Below are 6,106 nucleotides of genomic sequence, written 5' to 3' on the forward strand. Positions count from 1 at the left end.
AGAGAGAGAGAATGGGCACGCCAGGGCTTCCAGCCACTGCAACCGAACTCCAGACTCGTGCGCCCCCTTGTGCATCTGGCTACGTGGGACCTGGGGAACCGAGCCTCGAACCGGGGTCCTTAGGCTTCACAGGCAAGCGCTTAACCGCTAAGCCATCTCTCCAGCCCGGTACTTTTTTTTTTTGATGCAATTGTGGTTGGGAGTGGTTCGCTGATTTTATCCTCTGTGTGTTTGTTGTTAGCATATAGTGAGGTTACTGATTTCTGTGTGTTTGTTTTATATCCTACTACATGGCTATAGGTGTTTATCAGTTTGCTGGTAGAGTCTTTAGAGTCATTTATGTATAGAATGTCATCTACAATAATGATAACTTGATCTCTTTTTTCCCAATTTGTATCCCTTTTATGTGTGTCTCTTGCCTTATTGATATGGCTAAGACTTCCAGTACTATATTAAGTAAAAGTAGGGACAATGGAAACCCTTGCCTTGTTCCCAATTTTAGTGGAAAGGCTTCAAGTTTTTCTCCATTTAGTATTATGTTGGCTGTAGGCTTGTCATAAATAGCCTTTGTTATGTTGAGGTATGTTCCTTCTATTCCCAGTCTCTGTAGGACTTTTGTCATAAAGTTGGATTTTGTTAAATGCTTTTTCTGCATCCAATGAAATGATCATGTGATTTTTGTCCTTCAGTCCATTTATATTTATATAATTTATCGATTTGTGTATCTCAAACCATCCCTATATCTCTGGGATAATGCCTACTTGGTCAGGATGAATGATCTTTCTAATATATTCTTGTATTCCATTTGCCAATATTTTGTTGAGAATTTTTGCATCTATGTTCATGAGGGAAATTGGTCTGTAATTTTCTTTTTTTTGTTCTATCTTTGCCTGGTTTTGGTATCCGGGTGATGCTGGCCTCATAGAAGGAGTTTGGTAGAATTCCTTCTTTTTCTATTTCCTGGAAAAGCTTAAGAAGCAATGGTGTTAGCTCTTCCTTAAAGGTCTGGTAAAATTCAGCAGTGAATCCATCTGGGCCTGGGCTTTTTTTAGTTGGGGGATTATTCATAACTGTTTGGATTTCCATGTTTGTTATAGGTCTATTTAAGTGATTAATCTCATTTTGATTTAATTTAGGTAGGTCATATAAATCAAGCAAATCATCCATTTCTTTCAGATTTTCATACTTTGTGGAGTAAATGCTTTTATAGTATGTCCTTACAATTTTTTGAATTTCTCTGGAATCTGTTGTGATGTTACCTTGTTCATCTCTGATTTTATTAATTTGTGTCTCTTCTCTCTTTCTTTTGGTCAGATTTGCTAAGGGTTTATCAATCTTGTTTATCCTTTCAAAGAACCAACTCTTTGTTTCATTAATTCTTTTGATTTTTTTTTTGTTTCTATTTCATTAATTTCTGCCCTAATCTTTATTATTTCTTCCCATCTACTGATTTTTGGTTTGCCTAGTTCTTCTTTTTCCAAGGCTTTAAGGTGAAGCATTAGGTCGTTTACTTGCGACCTTTCTAATTTCTTAATATAGGCACTTAAGGCTACAAATTTACCTCTTAGAACTGCCTTCATTGTGTCCCAGAGATTTTGGTATGTTGTGTTCTCATTTGACTCTATGAATTTTTTGATTTCCTTCTTGATTTCTTCATTGACCCATTCATCATTTAGTAGTGTATTGTTTAGTTTCCATGATTTTGTGTATGCTCTATAGCCTTTCTTGCTACTGATTTGTAGTTTTAATTCCATTGTGGTCAGATAGAATGCAAGGAATTATTTCAATTTTCCTGTATTTGTTACGATTTGCTTTGTGTCCTAATATATGGTCTATTTTAGAGAATGTTCCATGTGCTGCTGAAAAGAATGTATATTCTACAGCCTTTGGATGAAATGTCCTGTAGATATCTGTTAGGTCCATTCCTTCTATGGCCTCATTTAGTCCAGATGCCTCTCTGTTTATTCTTTCCCGGGATGACCTGTCAATTGATGAGAGTGGGGTGTTAAAGTCACCCACCACCACTGTGTTTGGTGTTATCTGTGACCTTAGTTCTAATACTGTTTGTTTGATGAATTTGGGAGCCCCCATGTTAGGTTCATATATGTTTAGGATTGTAATGTCCTCCTGTTGGACCTTCCTTATCTTTCTTGACTAACACTGGACTGAAGTCTACCTTGTCCGCTATTAGGATAGCAACCCCTGCTTGTTTTCTAGGCCCATTTGCTTGAAACACCGTCTTCCAACCTTTCACCCTAAGATAATGTCTATCCTTTGTAGAAAGGTAAGTTTTTTGGAGACAACAAATTGTAGGATCCTGCTTTTTAACCCAGTCTGCAAACCTATGTCTTTTTGTTGGGGCATTGAGGCCGTTGATATTAAGAGATATTATTGAAAGGTGTGTGTTTATGTTTGCCTTTTTTTTTTTTTTTTTGTGGTTCCAGTTCTACCTGTGCTCTCTTTTGTTAACTAGTATTTGAGTATTGCTTGTTTTTTTCTATGTTTCTTGTATGTGTGCTTTTCCTTTCCTTCAGCATGGAGGATTCTATCAAGTATTTTCTGTAGAGCTGGTTTTGTCTTCAAATACTCCTTTAACCTGCTTTTTTCATGGAATGTCCATCTATTTGAATGGATAACTTTGCAGGATAAAGTAACCTTGGTTGACAGTTGTTATCTTTCAGAACTTGGAATATATCACTCCAAGCCCTTCTGGCTTTAAAAGTTTGTGTTGAATAATCTGCTGTAATCCTGATGGGCTTGCTTTTGTAGGTAACTTGATTTTTCTCTCTAACTGCTTTCAATATTTTTTCTTTGGTGTGTGTGTTTGGAAGTTTGATTATAATATGGCGAGGAGAGGTTCTTTCCGGGTTTTGTCTGGCTGGGGTTCTAAAGGCTTCCTGTATCTGCATTGGCACCTCTTTCCCAATTTGGGGGAAATTTTCTTCTATGATTTTGTTGAAGATGCCTACTATGCCTTTGGAGTGGAATTCTTCTCCTTCTACTATGCCCTGAATTCTTATATTGGATCTTTTCATAGTGTCCCGAATATCTTGAAATTCCCACTCATACTTTTCTATAAGTTTGTCTTTCTCTTTGTTGGACTGTATTAGATCTGCCACCTGGTCTTCTAGCTTAGATATTCTGTCCTCTCCCTCATCCATCCTACTGGTGAGATTTTCTAGAGTCTTTTATTTCATTAACTGTGTTCTTCATTGCTAGTAATTCTGATTGGTTTTTCTTTATTATTTCTATTTCCTTATTTATGTCTTATATTGCCTTCTTTATTTCATTAAATTGGTGTCCTGCGTCTTCTTTGATTCCTTTGATTTCCTCTTTGATTTCTTCTTTGGTTCTTTTGATTTGTTCTTTGACCTTTTTGAACATATTTATAATCATTCTTTTGAACTCTTTCTCAGGCATTTCCTCTAACTCGTTCTCACTGGAGGACATTTCTGATGCATTAATACTTTTAGGTGGCTTTATATCATCTTGCTTTTTAGTGTTTCTTGTGTTATAATGTATATATTTTTGCATCTTGGATTAAGTTTATGCTTGGATTTTCTAGCTAGCTGGATATTCTTAGCTGTATCAATTGATTTGATGTAATATATTTTCAGGATAGGAGCTTAAGGTGTTAGGTGTGGCTGTTAAGACTCTCAGAGTATCTACAAAGGTGTTCCTAGGGGTTGAGTTTCCCTGCTATGGGAGTATTCAAGCAGGCTGAGTGGAATAAAATATAGGTAGATTCTAAAATTTAACTAAACACTGTACACATTCAATCAAAAACAGCCCCAAGTATGTATGCAACAGTAGTTATTATAATGACCAGATCCTCTGTCAACAAAGAGGTTAAGATTTCTGGTCTGTTGAGGGATCCAAGTCAGCTTGCGACCAAGTGAGACCCTTCCCTGGTGCCATCCCAGTTACCTTGGATGATTTTGGTCTCAGTCAAGTTGCTGCCTGGGTCGTCGGGCTGCTGTTCTGATTTCTGGAGCTGGGCACTGGCTTTTCCTGTGGGGCAAACTGAGCCTGGCAAGTGTGACCCTGCAGATCAGCCCCCCTGCTGCTGGAACTGCTGCTGCTAAAGCTGCCACTGCTGGGTCTGTAGCTGCTGCTACCTCTGCTGCTGCTGGGCCCATCACCGCTGCTGCCTCTGCTGCTGCTGTAGCTGCCACTGCTGGAGCCACCACTGCTGCTGAAGCTGCTGCTGCGGGATCTGCCACTGCTGCCGCTCCTGGGTCTGCTGCTGCTGGGTCTGCCGCTGCTGCCGGGACTGGAGCTGCTACTGCTGGGGCCGCTGTTACTGGTGCCGGAGCCACTGATGTTGCTGCTGAACTCTGCTCCTGCTTGTGTCCCGCTGTTGGCTCAAGTTGGTGTGGCCGGGTCCCGGGAAGCTGCTGTGTTCGCTGGAGCTGGGCTCAGGCAGTGGGGGAGGGGAGGGAGCCACAGCTGCTCCGGTTCTCTCACTGCTCCACGTGTTCTTCTACCTCGTGGTCTGCTCCTCTACTGCTCACTGCTGCTCTCCCTTCACATTTCCCGAGCTGCAGAGAGCGCGGTGTGAGGGGAAAATCCCGCACCTGGCTTTTCCTGTGGCTGGAGCCGAGCCCGGCAGCTTTCTGTTGCGCTGCCACCGCCGCGGTTGGCGGAGCTGCCGGGGCACTTTTGCCGGCCTGTGCGGGCTCTGGATGCTCTGGATCTCTCCTACTTCTCCGCTGTCGCTTCAATTTCCCATACACCTCACTTTTTAGTAAAAGTGTGTATTTTACTGAGTTTTTTTGTTTTTTTTTTCCCCCTAGGCTGCTTTGGCGTGGTACCTACGCTGCCATCTTAACCAGAAGTCCCCTTTTTTAAATTTTTTATTTATTTATTTGAGCCTGGAAAGATTTTTTTTTTTTTTTTTTGGTTTTTTTTTTCGAGGTAGGGTCTCACTCTGGTCCAGGCTGACCTGGAATTCACTCTGTAATCTCAGGGTGGCCTTGAACTCATGGCGATCCTCCTACCTCTGCCTCCCCAGTGCTGGGATTAAAGGCGTGCGCCACCACGCCCGGCTCCTGGAAAGATTTTTGATAACTACTTATTATAGGTCTATTTAAGTGGCTAATCTCATCTTGATTTAATTTAAGTAGGTAATATAAATCAAGAAAATCATCCACTTCTTTCAGATTTTTAAACTTAGTGGAGTATATGTTCTTATAGTATCTCCCTATGACTTTTTGAATTTCTCTGGTGTCTGTTGTGATGGTATCTTTTTCATCCCTAATTTTATTAATTTGTGTCTCTTCTTTCTTTCCTTCTTTCTTTCTTTCTTTCTTTCTTTCTTTCTTTCTTTCTTTCTTTCTTTCTTTTTTTTTTTGGTAAGATTTGCTAAAGGCTTATCAATCTTGTTTATCCTTTCAAAGAAACAACTCTTTGTTTCATTGATTCTTTGGATTGTTTTTTTGGTTTCTATTTCATTAATTTCTTCCCTAATCTTTATTATTTCTTCCCATCTACTGATTTTTGGTTTGTCTTGTTCTTCTTTTCCTAAGGTTTTAAGGTGTTGCATTAAGTTGTTTATTTGCGACCTTTCTAATTTCTTAATATAGGCACTTAAAGCTATACATGTACGTCTTAGGACTGACTTCATTGTGTCCTAAAGGTTTTGGTATGTTGTGTTCTCATTATCATTTGACTCTATGAATTTTTTGCTTTCCTACTTGATTTCTTCACTGACCCATTCATCATTTTGTATTGTATTGTTTAGTTTCCATGATTTTGTGTATGCTCTATAGCTTTTCTTGCTATTGATTTGTAGTTTGATTCCACTGTGGTCTGATAGAATGCAACAAATTATTTTAATTTTCCTGTATTTGTTAAGATTTGCTTTGTGTCCTAATAGATGGTCTATTTTAGAGAATGTTCCATGTGCTGATGAAAAGAATGTATATTCTATAGTATTTGAATGAAATGTCCTGTATATATTTGTTAGGTTCATTTATTCTGTAATATCATTTAATCCAGATGCATCTCTGTTTATTTTTTTGCCAGGATGACCTGTAAATTGATGATAGTGGGGTGTTGAAGTCACCCACTACAACTGTGTTTGGTGTTGTCTATGACCTTAGTT

Source organism: Jaculus jaculus, chromosome 1, assembly GCF_020740685.1.
Source record: "Jaculus jaculus isolate mJacJac1 chromosome 1, mJacJac1.mat.Y.cur, whole genome shotgun sequence".
NCBI classification, from domain to species: Eukaryota; Metazoa; Chordata; class Mammalia; order Rodentia; family Dipodidae; genus Jaculus; species Jaculus jaculus.